We start from the raw sequence: 23,654 nt of genomic DNA, 5'->3' as shown, positions 1-23,654 counted from the left end.
CCTAACTATCTATTTTTGGCTACCCATAAAACTTTATGCAATCAATGCTACTTATCTTCCTTGGGCATCAGATTTGAAATGCTTATTAAAATAGTTTTATTAAAAAGTATGGCAAGTGAAAAAGGTTTGGACGGGAGGGTGATGTCACCTATCTCCAGCTCCCATCCCCAAACCCATCTCCTTGTTTTGTACATCAATTTTTTGAAAATGTTGGTAAGGCTTATGCAAATTTGTTATGGTTACTCTTCTTCTACCAGCGCATGTCTCATCCTATTTTCCTTTTTGAACTGAGCGCTAAATCAACTTAGGGGAAGTCATTAATTTTTGGTAGTTAAGCAAAGTAGCAAAAGTTTTCTTTTACTTGGGTCCTGGTCTAATTCCTAGCGCTGGACGCCACCTCACACATCCTCTTTGGACTACGCAACTACCGCCCATGCCGGATGGGGGGGGGCTGACCTGCCATGTGCAAACCTCGGGTAGTGTGTGCACAGGGGGCTAGGGTGTAGGTGGGGTCTTAGGGTAGTGTGGGGTAGTGTAGGGTGGTTTGGGTTAGTGGTTTTTTAGTTAGTTTATTTATTTTAAGTTGTGTTTTATGTAATGTTGAAAATAAGTTTAGTTTAGTTAATTATGTTAATTAGTTTATTATATTAAATGGTATGTTATTATTGTTATTAATAGTTCTAGTGTTAGGAATGTTAAATGTAATTAGCAATAAATATTGTAGTAGTGTTTAGAAATTTGCATATTTGTTTTAGTTTTATTTAGTTTAAATTGTAAATTTGTTAAAGTTATGATGTTTAGATTTTACATATATTTCTTTAGTAATATTAGATTAATTTCATGTTTTAATTAGATAGTTTTAATTTTATTTAAATTGTAAAGTTAAGTGCTATTTAAAGTTTAGACATTCAGTTTGTGCACGGTTAGATCAATTCTAGACTTAGTTAGTTAGTTTGAGTTAAATTAGTTAGTTGTTAGTAAATTATATCTAAGACTAGTGTAAATTTCACATTAATAACCTTTAATTTAAGTTATGGGATTAATGTTTTGTTTTAAGATCGTTCTAGGTAGATAAAGTATGAAAGGTTAATTGGCTGATTTATATAGGTTTAAAGTCGAGTTTATTTGATTGGATTTTACGAAAAATCTAAACCCAATTTTCTTTAAGATTGTTAATCAAATAATTTTCACATGATTGTTTAAGCAATGTAATAACAAACCAAGTAAACATTGATATCAATCTAATAATGAAGTACTTCAAAATCCTTACGATGTATTCCTCCAAAGAAGTTTTAAACCAAGGATGATGTAGAATTTTTTTTTATTAAACTGTACTCAATAATTTCCAAACTTAGAGCAATTTAATATATATATAAAAGAAAAATTGTGTGTTTTTGCCCTCGTAGTTTGGGCATGACACAAGCATTCTCTCTACTCCCATCCTATTCTATACTAGCACTCAAGGCATGGATGAGAACATACAATTATCTTATTAGGTTCTTTTTAATCCCCATTTTGTGTAATTTTTTCACTTATTAACACAACTTACAATGAGTTACCTTGGAAACCACTTAGGGCCTCGACCCCCATTGCAAGCCACTTCCCAACACTACAAGTAGATAACCTACCCTAGGCTCAATAAAAGAACAAATCCATAAAATCATCTCAGTCTTGAACAAGTGACTGGAAAGCATGGAGAGATAATCAAACTAATCACATCAGTTCTCCACAAGCAACTGAAAATCATCCAATGATAATCATAATATCCATCAGTTCTCAACAAGTAACCAGAAAGTATCTCAAAATAATATTGACTAAGGACTCCAAAATGGTCAAATCATACATGTCACATCATGACATCATAAAGACCAAAATAAACAACATTTCAGTCCCATCAAGGAGACTGGAAAGTAATCCCAAGTATAACTAATCGATGACTCAAAAATGGTTAAATCAAGTATCCCAAATACATACACCTCAGCTTCACACAAGAAGACTGAAAAACAATAACAATCAATAAACATCTCATAAAGCATACCATCACATTATCATGGTTGGTTTTTAAAAAGATCGAGATCAAAAGACATCATCATGACATCACAAATCATAACCCCTGAGCCTCTGGTAGACATCCTATAACTAGTCAACAATCAAGTCAACCCAAAAACCCAAAACAGATAGTATAGAGAAAACACCAAGTGCCATCACATGTTTTGGTTTGTTAAAACAACTTAGTTGAATTAAATATGGGGTTCTCCATTTTAGTTTCAAGTGTATTCCAATTGTATAAGTCTCCTTTGTTGAATCTAAGGTTAACCCATTGTCTCCTCGAATAAAAAGTAACAATGTTCTAGGAGACATCATTGAACCAATTCTCATTTAATCAAAACATTCACATGATTTCACTAGAATCAATTAAATAAAGCTTCCTTAATTCTAAGAAGCATCTTTCATTATTCATGTCATTAGAACAACACTTAAAAAATTTGATGTAAATAACTTGCAATTTCCTTATAATCGATATAATGATATCAACTTAAACTCCATTGCATAATGTAATTAATAACATTTCACAATTAATTACATTAATAGTATCTATATCGTTGTCTAAGTAACCATCAATTATTAATAAAATTGTCAATTTTATTAATTAAAAATGAACTATAATTACATACATTGATTAATAAAAATCATTAGATAATGCTTGAAGATTTTAAAGAGAATAATCTAAGAGTTCCATCAAAGTCAAATTTATAATCTTTTAATGGACTTAAAAACACCTTCTCTTCAAATTTGATCTTTACTAAACTCCATTTATTTAAATTGATCTATAACTTGTTACAACACTTCAATGACAATCATTTATTTAAAATAATCTTCATTGATTTAAAGTAAAATCAATCTCATTAATAATTCAATTATTTAATTCCAATAAACACTTAATATCTCTTTTCTTTTAATTTTCCCTCATTTAAAAAATCTATTTACTTAAATTGACTAATAATTAATTACACTTCTTCTACTATTAACTAATCTTAACTAAATTTAATTTAATTAGATTAGTTAATAAATCATATAAAACTAATGCATAATAATAAGATTCTATTTTAAGTCAAACCCAAACCCGAATCAATTTCCAAATCTTGATTCTACTAAGGGAAGATTGCACTAATGTTTTTAATTCCCATAATTGGATAAAACAATATGCATGCCCAAATTACAAATTACAAAATTGAAGATTCATTCATAGAGAATTATTTAGACACACATAATAGACACAATGAAGATATGAAGAGAAAGAGCATAATAAAATATGCAAAATAATCATGAGTGCCTACCTGGACACTGATACTAATTCGCTACACCTCAAAAAATTGTAGAGAAGTTGCTCCTCTTAGAACCTTCTCCTTTTCAAAAATTCCTTCCTTCTCCAACATTCGCAATTCCTCTGAGAATTGAACCCCCCAAGTGACTAGGAGTGCTTGTAGAAGATTATGAGGATCTAGAAGCATATGTGCTAGCAGAAGCATATGAGGATGTCAAAGCATACCAGCTTGTCCAAACACACTAGGAGAGCCTCTATATAAAGGCCTATAAGATGCATCTAGAATGTGTTTAGAAAGAACTAGGAGATAAGCATCGCAACTAAGCATGTAACTTCTACGACAAGAAGATAGACATGATGAGGTATCTAGAATGTTGTAGACTACATGTGCTCAAATAATATGCTAACTCCTAAGTGTAGAAAACATGTGCATAATTAGAGTGCAAACTCCTGTGTTGTCAATATGACAACTTACAAGAGTTTGCATACTCCTATGTGACTAAATATTAAAACCCATGATGGTCTAATGATGTTATTTACGGTTGGGAGGAACTATGCATTTAGATAATTATGTGTAGTGTTTATGATTTATGGCTATCTTTTACGATGGATGTTTATATCTTCTATGATGATGTATCATGTATATTGCAATTGCATCATGGATTAGAATAGGATTATGTACTTCATTTTCACACACGTATATTCTTTTAAGCCTTTCGTACCCTATGTCATGTATAGTGGATGATTGAGCACTCCGAATTTAATTGCCAAGAGAACAAATGTGTAATATGGACATTGGACTTTCTATTTATTATTTCATGTGGATGTGGTAGTGGTTAGACTTAGTATTAATTAGATCAAATGTGACTCAATGTCTTGGGATCCTTAAGGAATGTAACTTGTTATGAATTTTTTTAGTTGTATGTATGTTATTACTTTTGCTACCATGTGTTTGATATGAATGGTTTATCTCTCAAATCCTTCAAAAAAAATTGTTTTGCAAACTTAGTAAAAATTTAGGTTAATTCTTTTGGATCCCTTGGCAGGGTGTTACAAAAAGTAGGACTCATACGTAAAAAGAAATTCTAGAATTAGTTCATACTGATTTACTGATTTATGTGGACTAGTTGATTTACAAAGCTACAAAGGTGACAAGTGAATTATCCTATTTGTTGATGATTATACAAGGATGATGATAGTTACGTTTTGAAACAAAAAATATGTTGTTTTTCAAATGTTTAAGTGGTACTTGGAAAGAGTTGAAAAGGATACTGGTAGAATCTTGAAATGTTTGAGATCTGGTAGAAGTGGAGAGTTTATATCACATGAGTTTAAGATATTCTGTAATGATAAAAAAATCAAGAGATAAACTTATGCACCTAGGACCCCTCTAAAAAATGGGATTGTTGAAAGGAGGAATAGATTAGTAATGGAATTTACTAGAGCATTGATGATGTACAAGAATATTGCTTTGAAATACTGGAGAGAAGTTGTAAGTACATTTGTCTATACCTTGAGTGGAGTGCAAGTCAAGAAAGGTGTAAATTCCACACCTTTTGAACTATGGTATGGATACTCACCTAATATAAAATATTTTACATCTTGTAAGTGTTTGAATACTAACACTAAGAAAGTTGTGGAAAGTAAAAATGTAAATTTTGATGAATATATAGAGGTACATGAAGCTAAACCTAAGAAGGATCCTGAAGAGTAAAAAACCTCTATGTACTTCTATAAAGACATTAATGCTGATGAAGTTGAGAATAAAATTTCAAATCAACAAAAACAATTATCACTGACTACTGAGTCACATAAAATAGATGTTGAGTTTTATTCAGGACCTAAGATACCTTTACGAACTAAGTTACAATCAAAAGCCGAGGTATAGTCTAATACTTAGATTAGTTTGCATAAGAGAAATGTCGAGTTACTTGATAGAGAAGTGCATAGTGATTCTACAATTGAACTAAATGCAATTTCTATTGCTGAAGAAAGAAGAATAGAGCCAAGACTATCAAAGTATGTAAGAAGACATTACCCTACTAAGCAAGTGATTGGAAATAAAGAAGATAGATCAATGGCTAGGAATAGGTTAAGAAATGAAATATTTTTGTTAAGCATGCATAAACCTATGTTAGTGAAGGATGCATTGGAGAATGAAGACTAGAATCAAGCCATGAAATAAGAAATTTATTGGATTGAGAAGAACAAAAATTGGACATTGGTACCTAGACCAATAAAAAAGAACATTAGTAGAACCAAGTGGGTATTTAGAAATAAACTAGGTGTGAATGGTGAAGTGACAAGGAATAAGGAAATATTAGTTTGAAAATGATATGCACAAGAAGAGGGAATTTACTATGGAGAGACATTTGATTCTACTACAACATTGGAAGGAGTGATAAATTTAATTTCTTACTCTACATACAAAGGTTTCAAAGTTTATCAAAATGAATGTGAAGTCACCATTTCTAAATTCCATATTAGAAGAAGAGGTTTACATTAAACAACCTAAGGGATTTTTTGATCCAAATAAAAGGAACATGGTATGTAGATTAGATAAATATTTTTATGGTTTAAAGAAAGCTCCAAGAGCATGGTATGAAAGACTTTACAATTATCTTATGAAGATTGATTTTGAGAAGACTAATAAAAACAAAAACTTATACGTGAAGATTGAAGGAGGTAAACAAATTTTATTGGCTCATATTTGAAGGAGCAAATGCATTGTGTAAGATATTTGAAAATGAAATGAAAAAAGTGTTTGAGATGTCTATGTTTGGTGAGATAAAAATTTTTTTTGGATTATGACTATATCAGATAAAGTATGGTATTTAACTTAATCCAAGTATGTAAAGTAAATCTTTAAAAAAATTGGTATGGATGATTCCAAACCCATTAGTACTCCTATGGTTACAATACATTAACTATAAAAGATTGTTGATTCTACTATAGTGAATCAAACATTGTACAAGTTTATGATGAGCAAGTTACAATATTTAGTGCATAGCCTACCTAATATTGCACTATCTATTGAGATTTATGGAAGATTTTCTACAAATCCTAAGGAAAATCATTTGATGGTTGTTAAAATAATTATGAGATATCTGAAAGGAAAAAAAATATTATCGTCTATACTACAAGAAGAATGATAGGTTTGAACTAAGAGCTTATAAAAATGCTAATTGGGATAGAAATATTGATGACAAAAAAAAAGAACAAGTGGTGGAGCATTTTTCTTCGGAAAAAGATTAGTCTCATGGGCTAGTAAGAAACATAATTCTATATCTCAATCTACTATTGAAGTTGAATATGTGACTGTTATAGTGAATTGTAAAAATATAGTATGGTTCAAATAGCTACATGAACCTATGGTAATTTATTGTGACAATAAAAGTAATATAAATATATATAAGGTAATTATGATGCATTCAAAGGAAAAACACATTGCAATAAAATATGATTACTTGACAGAGATAGTTCAACACAAAAAAGTGATAATGGAATATGTGAATACAAAAGAATAGATAGTTCATATATTCACAAAGGCTTTACCTAAGTATGCTCATGAATATCTTAGAGGTAAGCTAGGGGTGATACCCCTATCCAAAGCTACTTAAGAAAAAAGAGTAGCACCCTACATTAACTAAATTGAATTTTGCACTTTAACATTTGATGCAGTAGATTTTACAATAGAAGTTACCTAGAGTAATGAAAAAGTTGAATCAGTAGGTTCATATTCACATGTAAGGTGATGGAGGAAGAACTTGAATTGATTATATCTACATGAATAGATGACAAGTTTTTTGCATTGTTGTCAAAGAGGGAGATAGACAGTGAGAAATAAGCAAAACAGGGAGATAGATACTAAGAAAATAAAAAGAGGGAGATATAAGACAAAGAGGTAGATATAATGAGTGATGTACCTGTATCCCAAAGGATGTATTGAGGAAGATATCAAAAATATCACATTTGAAAGAGACACACATATTGATAGAGGGAGAAATTTCAAACGTACTAATTTTCTTTTTGGTATTATTGTTGGTATTAGTTTGCCATCAATACCAAAGAGGGTGATTGTTAAAAAGAGATTATTTTGAAGTGGGGAACCTGTCAACTATCATTATTTTTTCAATGATGTCAAACCTTCTATTTCATTGTCAGACAATTGTTTTGTTTTTCATTGCTATCATGTGTTTGATTGAGGAAGAGAATTTTAGAAGAATAGATAATAAGGGCACCTACAGTAAGGTTGAACTATATGGTGTATAAAAGGACAAGTAAGACAAAGTAAGAAATGGATGATATGATGCATTGTTATCTACTTAATGTTGAAACGAATGGTTATTTAAGTTGAGAAAAGAAGGATTGTTTACACAAAAAGTGTCTACTAATCCTAACTAGGCATATCATGTAAGCTAAGAAAATTTAGTGCTCGTTGAGCATAAATCAATAGGTGTCGAGAATTAGCAAAATCTATAGGTATCGAGCAATAGTAAAATACTATTAGTGTCAAGCATTAGTAAAATAATAGCAATGGTTGACAAAGGAAGACTTAGTAGATGTTGAGAAACCCAATGTTGAATGAGCATCAGAAGGTTGTTATTTTTGAGTAAATAGTGTGGATGTCGAGTGATTGTAAAATATATTAAATCAAAGATTTGATGAATTTGATCTAACAAATTTGATTTCTTGAATTATGTGAAGCATGTGGAAGAAAAGCTTGATAAGATGGAGGCACAAAATTTAAGGTAAGCCATTTTGAGGCATAATGGAAGAGGATCAGAGAGGAAGTTTCAAGAAGGGAATAAAATGAGAAGTGGGTAGATTCATTAAATCATTCCTCACCCTAAAATGGATGATTGTAGTTAAACCAAGAAAAACCTAATTTCTCTTTATAAGAGGATACCAGGATAGAAGTAACAAGTTGTTGTTAAGGAGGTAAAGGTGTTGCTTCATATAGTGGGTGAATAGAAGATTTTGCACTTGACATGCAAAACAAGAAGGTTTAAGAGGATAAATTTTTGAAGGGTGGACAACCTATCACAGACAAAGAGAATAAATGCCAACCAAAATGGATGATTGAACCAGAGATCTATAATCTTCAAGTGAGTTGTACATTTTTATCAAATCAAGTCCTATCATTACTTTCTAATCATTCTATTAGTCTTCATAAATTCTTTGGATTATGGTTGACCTAACATTCATTTGTAAATCCTTTAATCGGGTGACATTCTAATGAAATTCTCTAAATTCCTCTAACAAGACTCACTCTTAATATGGTGATTGAAATCCCTCAACAAGGTCACATTTAATAGTGTGTATTATAACCTTTGACATGGTTGGTCTTTCACAGGGCATCACTTTAGGAGAGTACAAATTTAGTAGCATGTTACTGGTGTTTTTTCTTAAATTGGGTTTCTACATAAAATCATTATGTCAAAATGTGTAAATGATTTTGTGGTGTTTATGTTTGCATTCTTGTAAATTTATTTTGACCTAGGACAACAATATGTAAATTTTTAAGATATTGGATGATCTAATGGATGTATGTAAAATATGGTTATATGGATGTGAATTTGTTAAGTGCTGATTTTTTTTTATTTGTATATTTGGATCTTGGATAACTAATTCACCCCCCTCTCAGTTATTCTAATCATTCCAACACAAAGATATTCCTTGAATAGTAAACAAGGGAGATCACCACAAATTATTTTAGTTGATGGAGAGATACCATCTCTGAACCCATCTCTAGCTCAAAAAAAACAAGGATTGATGACTTCCAAGGCCTTCAAAATTCTCTTAGATATGAACATTTCCCAAATTTTAACAGGTTGTAAAGTACCTAGAAGGGTTCAGAAACCAATCCCCTTTTAGGAATGTTAATTGAGTGCACAAATGACCCACTTATCACAAGGGAAAACCCTAATTTTGGGTAGAGAGAAATCCTAGGCCACCTGAATCCTTACATAGATAAGAGAAGTTTCAATCCACCCAGTGAAAGGTATGATGAGAGGCATCTATAGCCCAAAGGAAATCATGCTAGTAGGTATCTAAACCACTCAGCGACCAAGACATAGGAGAAGGTGCAAGAGGATACCCTTGGAAAATATTTATGAAGAGCCCAAAGCACTAAAATTTTCACCCATTAATGGTGATGTGCATAGAGGAATCCCCAAAAAGCATTTGGATTGATTGCAAGAAGACTAGGCCAAACCCCAATGCCTAGAGCATAGCTAGAATGAAAGGTCATTAATTGCGATCATAGGCTTTGGGAAAATCAATTTTTAGGAACATGGCCTATTGTTTAATTTTACAAGCCCATTCCATGAACTCTAAAATTACAATCATATTATCCAAAGTATATCTAGACTTAATGAAGAAAGTATTCTTAGAAAGTACAATTTATGGCTAAAGATTTCAAAACTTAAGGGGAGGGCTTTGGGAATTATTTTGTAGGAGACATTCAATAGAGTGATGGGCCACTAGTTAAAATATCCTCTAGGTCACCAAATTTATCTATGAATTTTATATTTTCTTTATTAACTATGCTCCCCAATGTTTGAGAATGAAAAGCTTCAAGATAGATATTTTACAAGTTGAGGCCAATGGCATCCTAAAGGGTCTTATGAAATGTATAGGGGAAGCCATCACACCCAAAATATTTATCATCTTCCATAGAAAACACAACCTCTTTATCATCACTAAGTGTAGGCATTTTCATAGTAAAAAACATGTTGCTCTAGCATGCAAGGCTATTAGGGATAATAGAAATGTAAGTATGTGATGCTTACTCTTGTGTAGTGTAATTATCCTATGTAATGAAAACATTATGATAAGGGTGTACAAAATTATAAAAAATATCAAGAAGCTCAGACAAATATTTTTGACCTTACTTGATTCTCTAAATGCCAATAGAAGAATGACGGGCTTGCAAAGCTTGAAAAAAATCCTTGAAAGCCTGATCACCTAACTCCAACCATTGAAGGTGATCCCTGATCTTAGCTCCCCAAGTGTCATAACTATGTACAACTTTCTTTTGATAGTCGAGGTTGGCTAGTTAGATTTACAAATCTATATCAAAGTGGTTTATGGCCAAGGCTTCCAAAATGGTACAAAGATCTTTAGTGGTAATCTCATAGGATTTATACTAGTACTTTTCTAGCTATCTATAATAAATGCAAAGAAACCTCATAGTATAGGTGATAAAATCATTAAACCAAAGATGAGTGTAGGGATCAGTTTCTATATTTCAAGTGTACAAAATTTGGGTAGAGATGGGAGTAGGAACCAAAAGAGAGGTGTTGAAAAAAATGTCTTTTAAAAGTATGTAATTGAGTTTTTTTTCTAGATAATGGAAAAGTAGATGGAATAATGGTCTCACAAAGTCACATTTGATAGGGTAGTGATAGGTAATTCTCTATCTTCATAGAAAGAGAAGAATGATTGCACCATGATAATGACATGATATAGCCTTTTCAAAACTCTATCAAAGCTAGCTCAAAAATTAGATGAAGTCTACAAAACTCCACCAAGATGACATAAGTTAGCATTGGGATAGAAAAGGACAATTTATTTCCCGTGTAATACTAGGCTTCTCTTTCACTAGTGGTCCATCAAAAAGACAATATTTGTTATTTATATGAAGCTATCTTAACCATGTTAAAATCCCTACATAAAAACTAGGTGGCAAGTGGTAGATGATCTATCATCCAAGGCCATAGATGAGAATGCTCCATTTCATCATTGAGAGCATAAATATTAACAATACCAAAGGAATGATTCTAAATAAATAAAAAATTACACAGTAGTCTTTGCATGGGATCTACTCTATGTATAAACTTGAACTTATGTACAATTTCAATTTTTTTCTTCTTTAATCATTCTTATTCCATACAATCTATCATTATGCCTAGCTATAACTACCTCTTTGTGTAGAGGTGAAAAATTGATTGCTAAAGAGAAGACATGCATTCTTTGTTATAAATTTTTATCAAGTATAATTCTAGTTTAAAACATGCTTTCCTCCTCCTTCAAAACTTCAAAACTTGAAAACTAGGTAGATATCATTTTCCTAGCTAATATAGTTAGGCATCTAGATTCAAAAAACAAATGTCACATTGAAACACAAATTTAGACTAAATTTTGTATGGAAGAAACAAAACTAAAATGTACATTGTGAATAGTATTATTTGTAACATTTTCATTAAGCATGATTTTTTTCCAATTACATGTCTAGTGTCAAACAAAACTTAATTAGTTTTTTACAATTTGCATGAAGAAATTTTCATTCATCTTTGGTAGGAACTTAGCTGCCCTACAACCCTTGTTATGATATGTGTTCAAGTTCATTAAAGAAAAATGATTCTTTTGTGTTTATCTTTATTTAATTATTATCCAATGTTTAAATCTTCAACATGAGCATTATATTTTCTAGCATTTTTATCATGTGAACAATGTTGTTCATGTAATTTACAATTATTGACAAATTTTAACTATTGAAAAAAATTGACATCTAAGATAATACATCTAATACAGTTTACAATGTCAATATCTCTTTCTCCATACTATGGTTGGAATATTACAAAAAATAATTTGCAACATATCAAGTATTAATAATGTGTATTGTTATTACTAAAGATGATATCTATATATAGATCTCTTACATGCATGAACCAAGAAACATAATCAATATGCATATGTTTCATTAGGGGTCTAAATATCATATGTGCTATTACTCTACACTAATCAAGATAGACATATAATACTTAAGAAATACTATATACCATATTCGCATTACAACCATTAGGATTTTACATATTCTTATATAATCAAGTCAATCTCTACACCACCTAGTCAATGCATAACAAGATTCAAACTATACTAAAATTCATCAATTAACATATATAACTCACATTTAAATTATAAAATTTCACTGTGCATTATATAAAGAACTATCATATGAAGTTTAATCATATAATAAAGCAATAAGAGAAATAGAATTGTAACTTGCATAAAGTATTGAAGACAAAAACCCATGTGACATTAGTTCTAGATGTAAAACATATAACATATTAAGTGAAACATTAAATAGAAATTCAACAAGAAAAAAATACATCAAGTTATACAAGAAAAAAAAGAACATACAAATATTTAAATTATACATCTGTAAAAGATAAATTGATACAAATTAGTTTTCTAGTTATAATTAAAAGTTACATTATAATATTATTTTTCAAACTACGAATAAGAAAATAATGAAAATAATAGTATTTATCTTACAAAAAAAACCACCTTCATCATTGAAAAGAACAATATTTATAGCTTCTTATTTTGTATCAAATCTTAGAGTGTCACAAATCACTATTATAATATTTAATGTTATAAATTATATTATTCTCTTTCCATTTATTTGAAAGATCTATATTTTTATCATTTTCTAAATATAGTCTTCAAATAATTTCCTCATTTTCCTTTCATTTTATAATTCCCAAAATCAATACAATAACTAAATTAGTATTATACAATAATAATAATAATGTAACTTGTCTCATTCCATTTGATAATTGTTAAAATAAAACTATAGAAGTCTATGATATTTTAATTTGGGAAGATTTTAAAATAATCTAATATTCATAGATGTTTACTCGCTCTTGAAGTATGCGAACTCCTATATACCTTTAAATATATCACATTGAATTTTTTTAAGTATTATCTTTTATTAATGAAAGAAAAAATAAATATTATAAAATATGAAAGAAACACATACCTTCCAAGCATCATAGCAGTGACTTGTGGATTGGTCCCAAGACTATCCTTAAAAATTGAATTGTCCACAACCCTTAGATTGTCAAGACCTTTCACATGAAATGTTTTGTCAATCACATAATCAAGTTCACACTCTCCACGGTAATGCCAAAATGTCATTGCACTATCTTTGCAATATTTTTCCAAAGCATCATCTTGTAATTCCTTTTGTGGCAATTTTGATATGAAATGAAGCATTTTTGAGTTTCCATTACCACTAAATCTAAACTCTTGAATAGAGTTTGTCATGGTAAGATTTGAGAGTATCTTTATTGCAAGAATAAATTTTTGCATATCAGAAGGACGAGAAAAGTGGTTATATTTTACATAAGGGTTATCTTACATATTTCTACTTCTTAGTCAAAGTTCACCTCTTCATATTGGAAAAGCCACCTTGCTAAAAATGCCTCCTATATATTGATTTTTAATGTTATCTTTTGGTTGAAAATATCTAGTAGCCTCAATGATAACTTGGGAATTATCTATTACAGCCACTACTTGTACTTGTTCAAATCCAAGTGGTTTAGGAGACTCTAAAATAATGTTTGTGCATGGTGGATCTTGAATCATTTTTCCTACTGAATTTAGGTCTAATAATACAATGATATTCAATTCATTAAGTTTTTTTGAGGGTCCAAATCCACTTAATAAGAGAAGTTGGGGCCTACCTAATCTTCCTACACACAAAACTACTTCACTCCATTGGGATAATTGATTGACAAAATACTTGATATATGAGGTCATTATTGCTAGTTATAACCTCAACACCATTAGGCTTCAACATTCCTGCAACAATTTTTATTATAGAAAATGCAATTAAAACTATAATTAAAATATTCTAATAATATGAATTTGATTTAACTATAAAAACTATAAATATAGGTTATGAAAAAGACAAGACAAATATATAAACATCAAAAGAATATTTTGAAAATTATTTTAGCAATGATATTTTCACCAATTTAGTGTATGCAAGATGTAATTTAACAAAACTAATCAATAAAAATATTTTTTTCATCCATGAGAATTAAATTGATTTATCTATGTTATTATTGTTCACCACTATAATAATATATAATTCCAATGTTATGGAAATAAAATATAACAATTTTCAACTATAAACATATATTTACACCAATTGGGACTCTACAATGTTAACAAGGAGTAACAAACAAGTCATGACTATGTGCATGTAAGAATCTTGAGTTTAATAGTTATTTACATGTTAAATGATTAATATTATCTACAAATATAGTAATAAATTTATTATATAAATTTATTCCTTATTAAATAATTTTTATTATACTAAAATTAAATTGAAAATGAATATGATGCATACATAAAATAGTCAGAATTGTATACTAAATTTGGAGATAACTTTTTTGGTCCATATAATTTTTTTTTAACAAAATGTATTAATTTTATGAAAATTATAACACATGTCCACGATAAAACATGAAAAATCTTAATTCAAATTTTAATCTCGCTAAATTGAGTTTTATATATGTTTAATTTTTTTTAATATTTTAATGTTAATTGAATGTTGGCATGGGTTAGGTTTCTAATGTGTTTGAAATGACTTTGGGTTGTTAGTGTTAAATTATATGCACCTTAGTTTCCCTACTTATATTATAAAAAATATGGTTAGCAAAAAATGTATTATGAAATCATTAGAATATTGAGAAGTCACTTATATTCTCCTAAAAATGAATTACATGATTTTAGATCTCATAATTTATGGTAAATTTATTTTTACTTTCTCCAAAGAACTTTTCATTGTCTTCTTCATGTACATATGCAAATCTTTTTTTTATAACATTTTTTTTTAAATTTAAGGTAAATAAGGTTTTTAGGGGGGTTCAAAATATTTTACAATAATTTTTTTATAGTAACACTAGAAAGGTGTGTTTTTGGAGATCCTTGTGAGGCCTTGCCCCAACCCATCCTAGCACCGATGATACATTGTTATTTTGATACTCATGCTGTTATGTCAGAACATTATTGGATAGACTGGACATTGTTATGCTATTTTATGATGTGTGATGCTTACTTCAGTTATTTGATTTTTCCATTTAATGCTTATAAATATGTATAATGATGAAGAAAATGTATGCAACGCTAACACATTTGGTTATGCAAGTTGGAAGGTTAGAAATATGAGTAGAATCAGATAAACGACTATTTATTAAGAAATGGATGCTTTAATTTATATAATTCCTCTAATATGTAATTCACATTATGCATGTGGCTTTTGGACCTACTGATGTGTGCAATGAGTGTGCAAGAAAATTAGCCGAGATAACTCAATGGAAAAACGAAGCTAAATTTCTTGTTAATTTTGTGCTAACCTTGTATTGTAATTCCTTAAAGGTTGTAATTTGATCTTACTATTCTCCTAACTTTTAATTGTTCCTAATAAGTCTTTAAAGGCTTAGAAACATTAAATTTAAGTACCCCTATGGGTAAGGGAATGGGTGGGGGAACTTTCCAACCCTTTAGCCTCCTAGGTTGACTCTTAGGGTCTCTTAAAAACCCTATTATAGGTTGATTTCGAAAATGGGTTGCTCTTTACTTGGGTTAGTGAAACCAAACCTCCATCTTGAGTTACTTGAAGCTTAGTGGAGTTAAGGACCATACTTAGAGGCATTTTTGGGGGAGTTTAGTTTTTTTCACCCAATCCTCTAGTTTTGGAGGAAGTCTTGAAGATTGAAGGAAGAAAGGGAAGCTCTTCCCAAACCACCATTGCCATAACTCTTTGATGAAGGTAGGAGTTCTTCACTCCATGAATGGTTCTTCATGTGTGTTCATAGTTTGAATCTTGCTTGAATCATGTTGGAGACATTATGTAGTTTTGCATTCTTGTTGTGTGTTGGGGGTGGATTTGGGAGGGATTTCATCTTGTCTTCTTTTGATGCTATTCATATGCCTTCTTGTTGTTTTGATTGTTTTGATAGGTTTTCATGGGGATGTTTTTGGCAATACTTGCCCTTGTATAGGGAAGAAGTGGCCATGCTTGGGGAAAGGGCATTAGCTGGACCTCAATAGTGTAGAGTCCCCTCTCATGGAGAGAGGAAGGAGAAAAGGGTAGGTTGTATGGGCCCCTACTTGTCATCCCATACCTTGTTGTTATTGAAAATTAGTGAATGTGGAAAGAATGAAAATCCTTGTGGATATAGCCTCGAAAGGGCCTTATGAATGAATGGAAGTTCTTGAAGTTTTAGCCTCGAAAGGGCTATATGATGGTATGGTGATTGACTTCTCCTATTGAGAAAATCCACCTTTCCCCTACATTGGTTCATTCGTGGACCTATTGTGCAACTGGGTGGGAATGCATGTCTATTTTCTTATCTCCTTGTTCTTTTTATCTCCATTATTGGTTCTTGTCTCTTCCATGTTTCCTTTTTTTTCTTTCCTTGATGCAATGAAGACATTTGATAAAAGTTCTCTCGTGCCAGCCTTGAAGAAAACTCAAGGAATTGTAATATTATGTAAGTTGTAATTGACTTTGATGTAGTGGAAAAGACACCAGGTTTTCTTACTGGTTCTTTCCCGATGGCGCCTTGAACCAAGATGAATAATAGAACAAGAAAATGATCATGAATACCTCCTCGTATTGATCTCACGTGATTTCAATTTTTGCATATGTTGTGAGAAAATAGATTGATGGATAATGTCATTTAAATTATAAATCCCCAAGTTTCCAATTATGTTATTAACATGCAAATTGATATGTTGAAGTTTCAAATATATGGTTAAGTATTAGATGAATTAGAAATCCTACTTGCAACCACAAAGTTAACACCTTCATTGCTAAGTTTCATTTTGAATATAATCAATTGAGCTAGAGATCATGTTTTCCTTGAATTAAAAAAGGAAGAAAGACTTACCCTGTGGTATAATGAACAAATAAATCATAAATTATAAGATGTAAGACACAAACATATCCCCTTTACATAACCTTGGAGCATGATACTTGTTAAGGAAATCCATGTTGTCATTAGATTAGAATGCACTATTGAGATAAAGTTAAATATATGACAAAAAATCTATGTCATCACTTAGTCAATTGGACTCACAATTAAAAATATGCATCTCCAGATCAAATAAACCATCTCTGAAAAATGTATGGGAAAGTTTTTATTTTCACAACCTTGTCACAGACAATATTCTCCTGGATACTCCTTATTAATTATTATTTTCTTTCAAATGCAATAACTTAATTTTCAAACCTTAATTAAATCGAATATTACATATATCCTATCTCAACTATAAAACTTTAGTAATAACTACCCTACAAATGTCCTATCTCATTACTCTACTTTTCTCCATCTCTTAACCACATCCTCCTAGGCGTCAGTTGTATTGATTGGGAGTTGGAGTATGAGTTAACCAAAAAATGGGGCAAGCAATATAAAAACAATTAATAAAATGTTAGGGTGAATATCCCATGTCACCACCTTTATCTCATGTCTCTACAATATCGAATTAAGAGACTCTTGGATTTCTCTTAAATCTCCAACCCTTATTCATAACCCACGTACCACTGATATTATTCTTGGGCAACGCACTGTGTGTGTGGGGAATGAAGAAGGCTTGGTTGGAAATCATTTTAAACCACCTAAACTTTATCCACCAACCCTCTAGCCACTTGTTCCATCTCCATGCGTGTTACTAAGCCTTGCTCTCATGCACGCAAGGGATAGTGGAGACAGGTCTGTCAGCGCTAACAGACCTTGGCCAGCGCGTTGGTGATTGGGTAGCATGAAGGTAGGTGGGCTATGGCTTGGGTAAGTCTTAGGTGGGGTATGGTTTGGGGTTAAGTCTGGGGTGGGTGTGACTTAGTAGTTTAGTTAGTGGCGGTGCGGTTTATAGTAATTATTAGTTATACTTAAACATAAGTTTAGTTTTAGATTAGGGGTTTAATGATATAGGGTTAATAAAGTTATGTTATTAATGGATAATATAGGATTGTTAGTTTAGTATTAGATAGTAGTATTGATGTCTAAGTTAGTCTTAGATATGTTACTAGATAAGCTAGTCTGAGTTAGTGAGTTAAATTGTATGAATAGTTAGGATTTGTCAAGTAATGTGGCTTACTAGTTAGTTTTTTTAATTGATTAGTAATGTACTTATTTATTTCATGTATTAGTATATGTCACTCTATACTTGTTTTAATTATTTAAATTGATTTTAGTTAGTAATAATAGAGATCAAGTTGGTGTTGTTGATTCTATCATTCGATTAATGTTTTAATTGGTATTAGTTATTTCACATTATTAGAATGTTAATTAATATTGTTAGTAGTTGTTTATTTTTTATGTGTAAGATTATTTCTTAGATTTAAGTAGATATCTTATGTCATTAATTAGTTTTTCCAAAATGGTGAGATAGTTAGTTTAACTCTAATGTTGGCATTATAAATGTGGAGTTGAATTTATTCTAAATGTAAATAAAGTCTAGATTAGTATTAGTTTACATATTTAAGATAATGTGTTGGAAATTGTGGATATGTAAGTAGTTAAGTTAAATTATTTCATTGGATACTTTAATAATAAGAATCACTTGGTAGCTTTAAGATGTACTTTCAACTAGTGTAATTTGAATTTAGTTAATACTCTAGTTAGCTACTGGGTAGATTTAGTTCTAGTTATTATGTTATTAAGTTAGTGTATGGATGTTAGTATCTTTTGCTATTGACTTATAATCTGAGAAAGCTAATTTTCCATTATTAGTAGGATATTAGTGATCATAGTGTCTTTAATAATAGATAGCATTTTTGTATCTTGAATTTTACTTGGGTTAATGTCGGTTATAGGTTGAATTTGACCATTAGGTTCAACTTAAAGTATTGAAGACATATCATGATAGTTTTCTGGCATTTCATGTTACTTGTTGTAAGGATGTATGATCTCATTTGGGTTAAGTCTGTATGAAGTTGTTAAGTATAAACTAGACTTAATTTTTTTTTTTTTAGAAAAAAAATTGTGTGTGTTTTGGCCCTTACATTTTGGGCATGAAAATTTGGTATCAGAGCCCATGTTTCAACACTAGGAACCTAAAACCATTATGCTTCTAAACTTAACTAAAAAATTTAATTGTATAGGATGCCTCCTGTTACATGGAGCAATTAACAAGGTAGAGGTCGTAGGGCGAGAGGTGGTAGAGCAGGATAGGAGGATGGACCTCCACCTCCACCACCACCTCCACCTCCACCACTAGACTTTGATCAGTGTAGTTCAATAGAGGGTAGTATCTGTAGTTCAGCCAGGTCAACAGATTCTAGTTGTGGAAGCAGAGGGAACCGAAGGAGGTAGACCCAGAGTCCGAGAGAGGACTAGGAGTCCCTCGCCAAGATAGTTAGAGGGATAGGGTGAGCATGAGGAAGAGTCAATACACCAGAGAGGACCCCCACTTGAAAGACCTCCTAGACATATAGGAGATGATATCAGGGAATTGATTTGACTCGGGCCTCGTTTATTTACTGGTTCCACTGAGGGGACAATAGCAGAGGCATGGTTACAGAGACTACAATAGTGCTTTGGATTACATCCATATTGGAGTAATCTAAAGGCACGACTAGTAGTTCATCAGTTGAGAGGAGATTTCTCCAATTGGTGGCATCAAGAGGAGACCATTGGAGGAGTGAGCATGGATACCCTCACCTGGGAGTCATTCATAGAGAGGTTCAGGGAGAGGTACCTGTCTGAGCACTTCAGGTAGAAGCAGATATAGGAATTTTATTCACTACATTAGAGGGGTCTCACCGTGGCTCAGTATGAGAGCAGGTTTCTCGAGCTCCTTATGTCGAGTACATGAAGGATGAGAAACTGTGAGTGCATCAATTTATCATGGGCCTAAATTTCTCACTTCAAGGTCCAGTTCACATGGCATTTCCTACCACCTTCAGATAGGTTGTTGACATGGCACTAGTGGTAGAGGACACTTGAGGTAGAAAAGAGTCACGGGATTAGTCTCAGAACTAAAACTCTACCCAGTAGAAACCCCCTTAGAAAAGGAATTAGAACTACACAGCAGGGTCCTCTAAGGGCCAACAATCTCAACAACAGAAACCCCAACAATAGCAGTAGCATCAAAAACCCTTACAGGGCTATCAGGGCTCCAAGCCCAAGTAGTGGCACTCACAGGGTCTGAGGTAGGATCAAAAAGTTCAGGCCTCACATTCATAGCCAGCGAAGACTCAGTAGTCTTCTAGGGGTGGATTTAGTGGATCTAGCAGGTCAGGAGGCTCACAGCAGTCTGGATCACAGCGTGCCCGATCCTATACATTAGGACCATGTTACACTTGTGGTGGCATGGGGCATATTGCTAGAGAGTGTTCTTAGGGACAGTCCTCTAGTGGTCAGACAGGGGCATTTTTAGAGCTGACAGTTAGCTACATAGGTAGATCTCACAGAGTTTTTGCAGCGGTTGACAACCGCCAGGCCGAGCATCAGGCCACAGTCATTGAGGCTATAGGTAGTATATGAGGTAGCATGGTTATACAGGTAGTATACGAGGTAGCATGGTTACTATTTTATTTGATTCTAGAGCTACTGATTCATTTATATCTCCTTTCATCGTGGAGCGTTGCGAGCTAGTGGTAGTTAGTAAGGATGTCAGCTGGGAGGTAGAGTTAGCCTCAAGAGCTAGAGTGTCAGTTAGTTCCATGGTGCATAGTTGCCCAATTCAGATTGGAGATATGTCCACGATGTTGGATCTACGTATTACCCCTCTAGGTTCTTATGATGTTGTTCTTGGCATGGATTGGCTGTATGGCCATAGCACCAAGATGGATTGTCGATAAAAGAGGGTGGAATGTGTGGGTGAGTATGGTATCTCTAGAGTGATCCTTGGGGTTAAGAGACCCATATCCCTTTGCATAATTTCTGCTATGCAGCTTAGACAATGCATGTGAAAAGGATGTCAGTTGTTCGTGATCACCATCAGTGACAGGGAGGAAAATCTAGAGGGTGAGCCATCCCTTGATGATTTTTCTATATTGCAGGAGTTTGCAGATGTTTTTCCTTCAGAGCTCCCTAGTAGGCCTCCACCTAGAGCAGTGAATTTCCATATTGACCTTGTGCCAAGAGCAGACCCAGTGTCGAGGGTACCATACAGGATGACTACTCACGAGCTTAGTGAACTTAAGATTTAGTTGGAGAAACTCTTAGAGAAGGGGCATATTCGACCTAGTGTGTCACCTTGGGGCATACTAGTGATCTTCGTTAAGAAGAAGGACAGATCACTTAGGTTGTGTATTGATTATCGACAATTAAACAAAGTAACCATCAAGAACCAATACCCTCTTCCTACGATTAATGACCTCTTTGACCAGTTGTAGGGCGCTCGAGTATTTTTGAAGATTGATCTCAAGTCAGGGTATGATCAGTTAAGGATTATGGATAGTGATATTCCTAAGACTACATTTCATACTAGGTATGGCCACTACGAGTTCATCGTGGTACTGTTTGGCCTCACAAATGCTCCAACTATATTCATGAGCCTCATGAATGGAGTATTTGATAACTTTTTGGATAAGTTTGTGGTTTTTTTCTTGGATGGCATCTTGATATATTCATGTGATGAGAAGGAGCATGAAGAGAACTTAAGACAGGTATTGCAGAAATTGAGGGAGAACCAATTGTTTGGTAGCTTGTCGAAGTGTGCATTCTTTAGACTTGAGATACGATACTTGGGTCATGTCATATTAGGTGATGGTGTCTCAGTAGACCCATCAAAGATTAGGGCCATCATGGATTGGTCGGCACCCACTAGTGTCACTGAGGTGAGGAGCTTTATGTGTCTAGCAGGGTATTATTGGTGCTTCATTACAGGATTCTCTAGATTGGTGCATCCCATTACATCTCTCCAGAGGAAGGGAAAGAAGTATGAGTGGACAACAAAGTGTGATAGAGCTTTTGAAGAGCTTAAGAGGGCCCTCACGAGTGCACCGATTCTTGCAGTACCAGATCCATTTGTGGACTTTGTGGTGTGCACAGATGCATCTTTGGATGGTATAGGGGCAGTCCTTATGCAGGATGGTCGACCCATTTCCTTTGAGTCTAGGAAGTTGAAGACTCATGAACTCAACTACCCTACCCATGACCTAGAGCTTGCGGCAATAGTTCATGCCTTAGTGAGGTGGTGACACTTCCTACTGGGTCATAGATTTGAGCTTCATTCAGATCACCAGAGCTTACAATACATATTCACATAGCTGAACCTTAATGCTAGGCAAAGAAGGTGGATGGAGTTCCTTTGTGAGTATGATTTTGATGTTCATTACATCATGGGGAAAGAGAATGTAGTTGCAGATGCCTTAAGTAGAAGGCACCATGAGTTATCATCTATGACTACTTGTACTGATTTGAGGGAGAGGATTCTTCAGCACTTGCCATAAAATGAGCTTTATACAGAGGTTAGTCAGGTGGTGTGTTCTTAGAGACCCTTAGAAGGGAAGTATTCAGAGTATTCCTTGGAGTCTAATGGACTCTTGCACCATAGAGGACGTATGTATGTACCTTCCACTAGGGGATTGCGTGAGTTCATTATACTTGAGGCTCACAAAGCACCTTATGCAGTGCACCCTGGTGTTAAGAAGTTACATGCAAATTTGAGATAGTTATATCACTGGCTAGGCATGAGAGTACAGATTGCTAACATGGTTGCGAGACACCTCGAGTGTCAAAGGGTGAAGGCAGAGCATCAGCATCCTGGTGGGCTCCTTCAGCCTCACAAGATTCTTGAGTGGAAGTGGGATGTTATATCTATGGACTTTATTGTTGGTCTCCCCTTGTCGTCTCATCGCCATGATGCCATTTTGGTGACAGTTGACATGTTGACCAAGGTTGCCCACTTCTCTCCCATGCGTACTACATATACAACATAGAAGATAACACAGGTGTTTCTACAGGATATTGTTAGACTTCATGGCATTCCCCGTAAGATCATCTCCGATAGGGACTCATTGTTCACCTTTTCCTTTTGGAGAGAGTTGCAGTTGGCATTGGGCACTAGGCTCAATTTTAGTATAGCGTACCATCCTCAAACCGATGGGCAGACTGAGCGAGTGAATCAAGTTTTTGAGGACATGTTGCGTATGTACATGATGGACCATTAGGTCAAATGGAAGGAATACCTACATCTTGTTGAGTTTTCCTATAAAAATGGGCACCATTCTTCGATAGGTATGCCACCTTATGAGGCCTTGTATGGGAGACCTTGTAGGATGCCGTTGAGTTGGGATAGGATCGAGGACTGAGTATCTATTGGCCCTCAGTTGGTTAAGGAGATGGAGCAATAGGTGACTCTGATTAGACAGCGCCTGAGAGAGGCACAGGATTGATAGAAGAAGTATGGAGACATGAAGAGGATAGATCGGGAGTATTAGGTTGGCGGTAGAGTTTTCTTGAGGGTACGGCCACATAAGAGTCTCATTCAATTCTGAAAGGGCTCTAACTTGGCACCCTGGTTCGTCAGACCATTCGAGATCCTAGAGAGGATAGGACCAGTTGCCTACCGA

The sequence above is a fragment of the Cupressus sempervirens genome, chromosome 7 (genome assembly GCF_028749045.1).
Source record: "Cupressus sempervirens isolate cs-2001-9-10 chromosome 7, ASM2874904v1, whole genome shotgun sequence".
In the NCBI taxonomy this organism is placed as follows: domain Eukaryota; kingdom Viridiplantae; phylum Streptophyta; class Pinopsida; order Cupressales; family Cupressaceae; genus Cupressus; species Cupressus sempervirens.
This window is presented reverse-complemented; position numbering follows the sequence as displayed.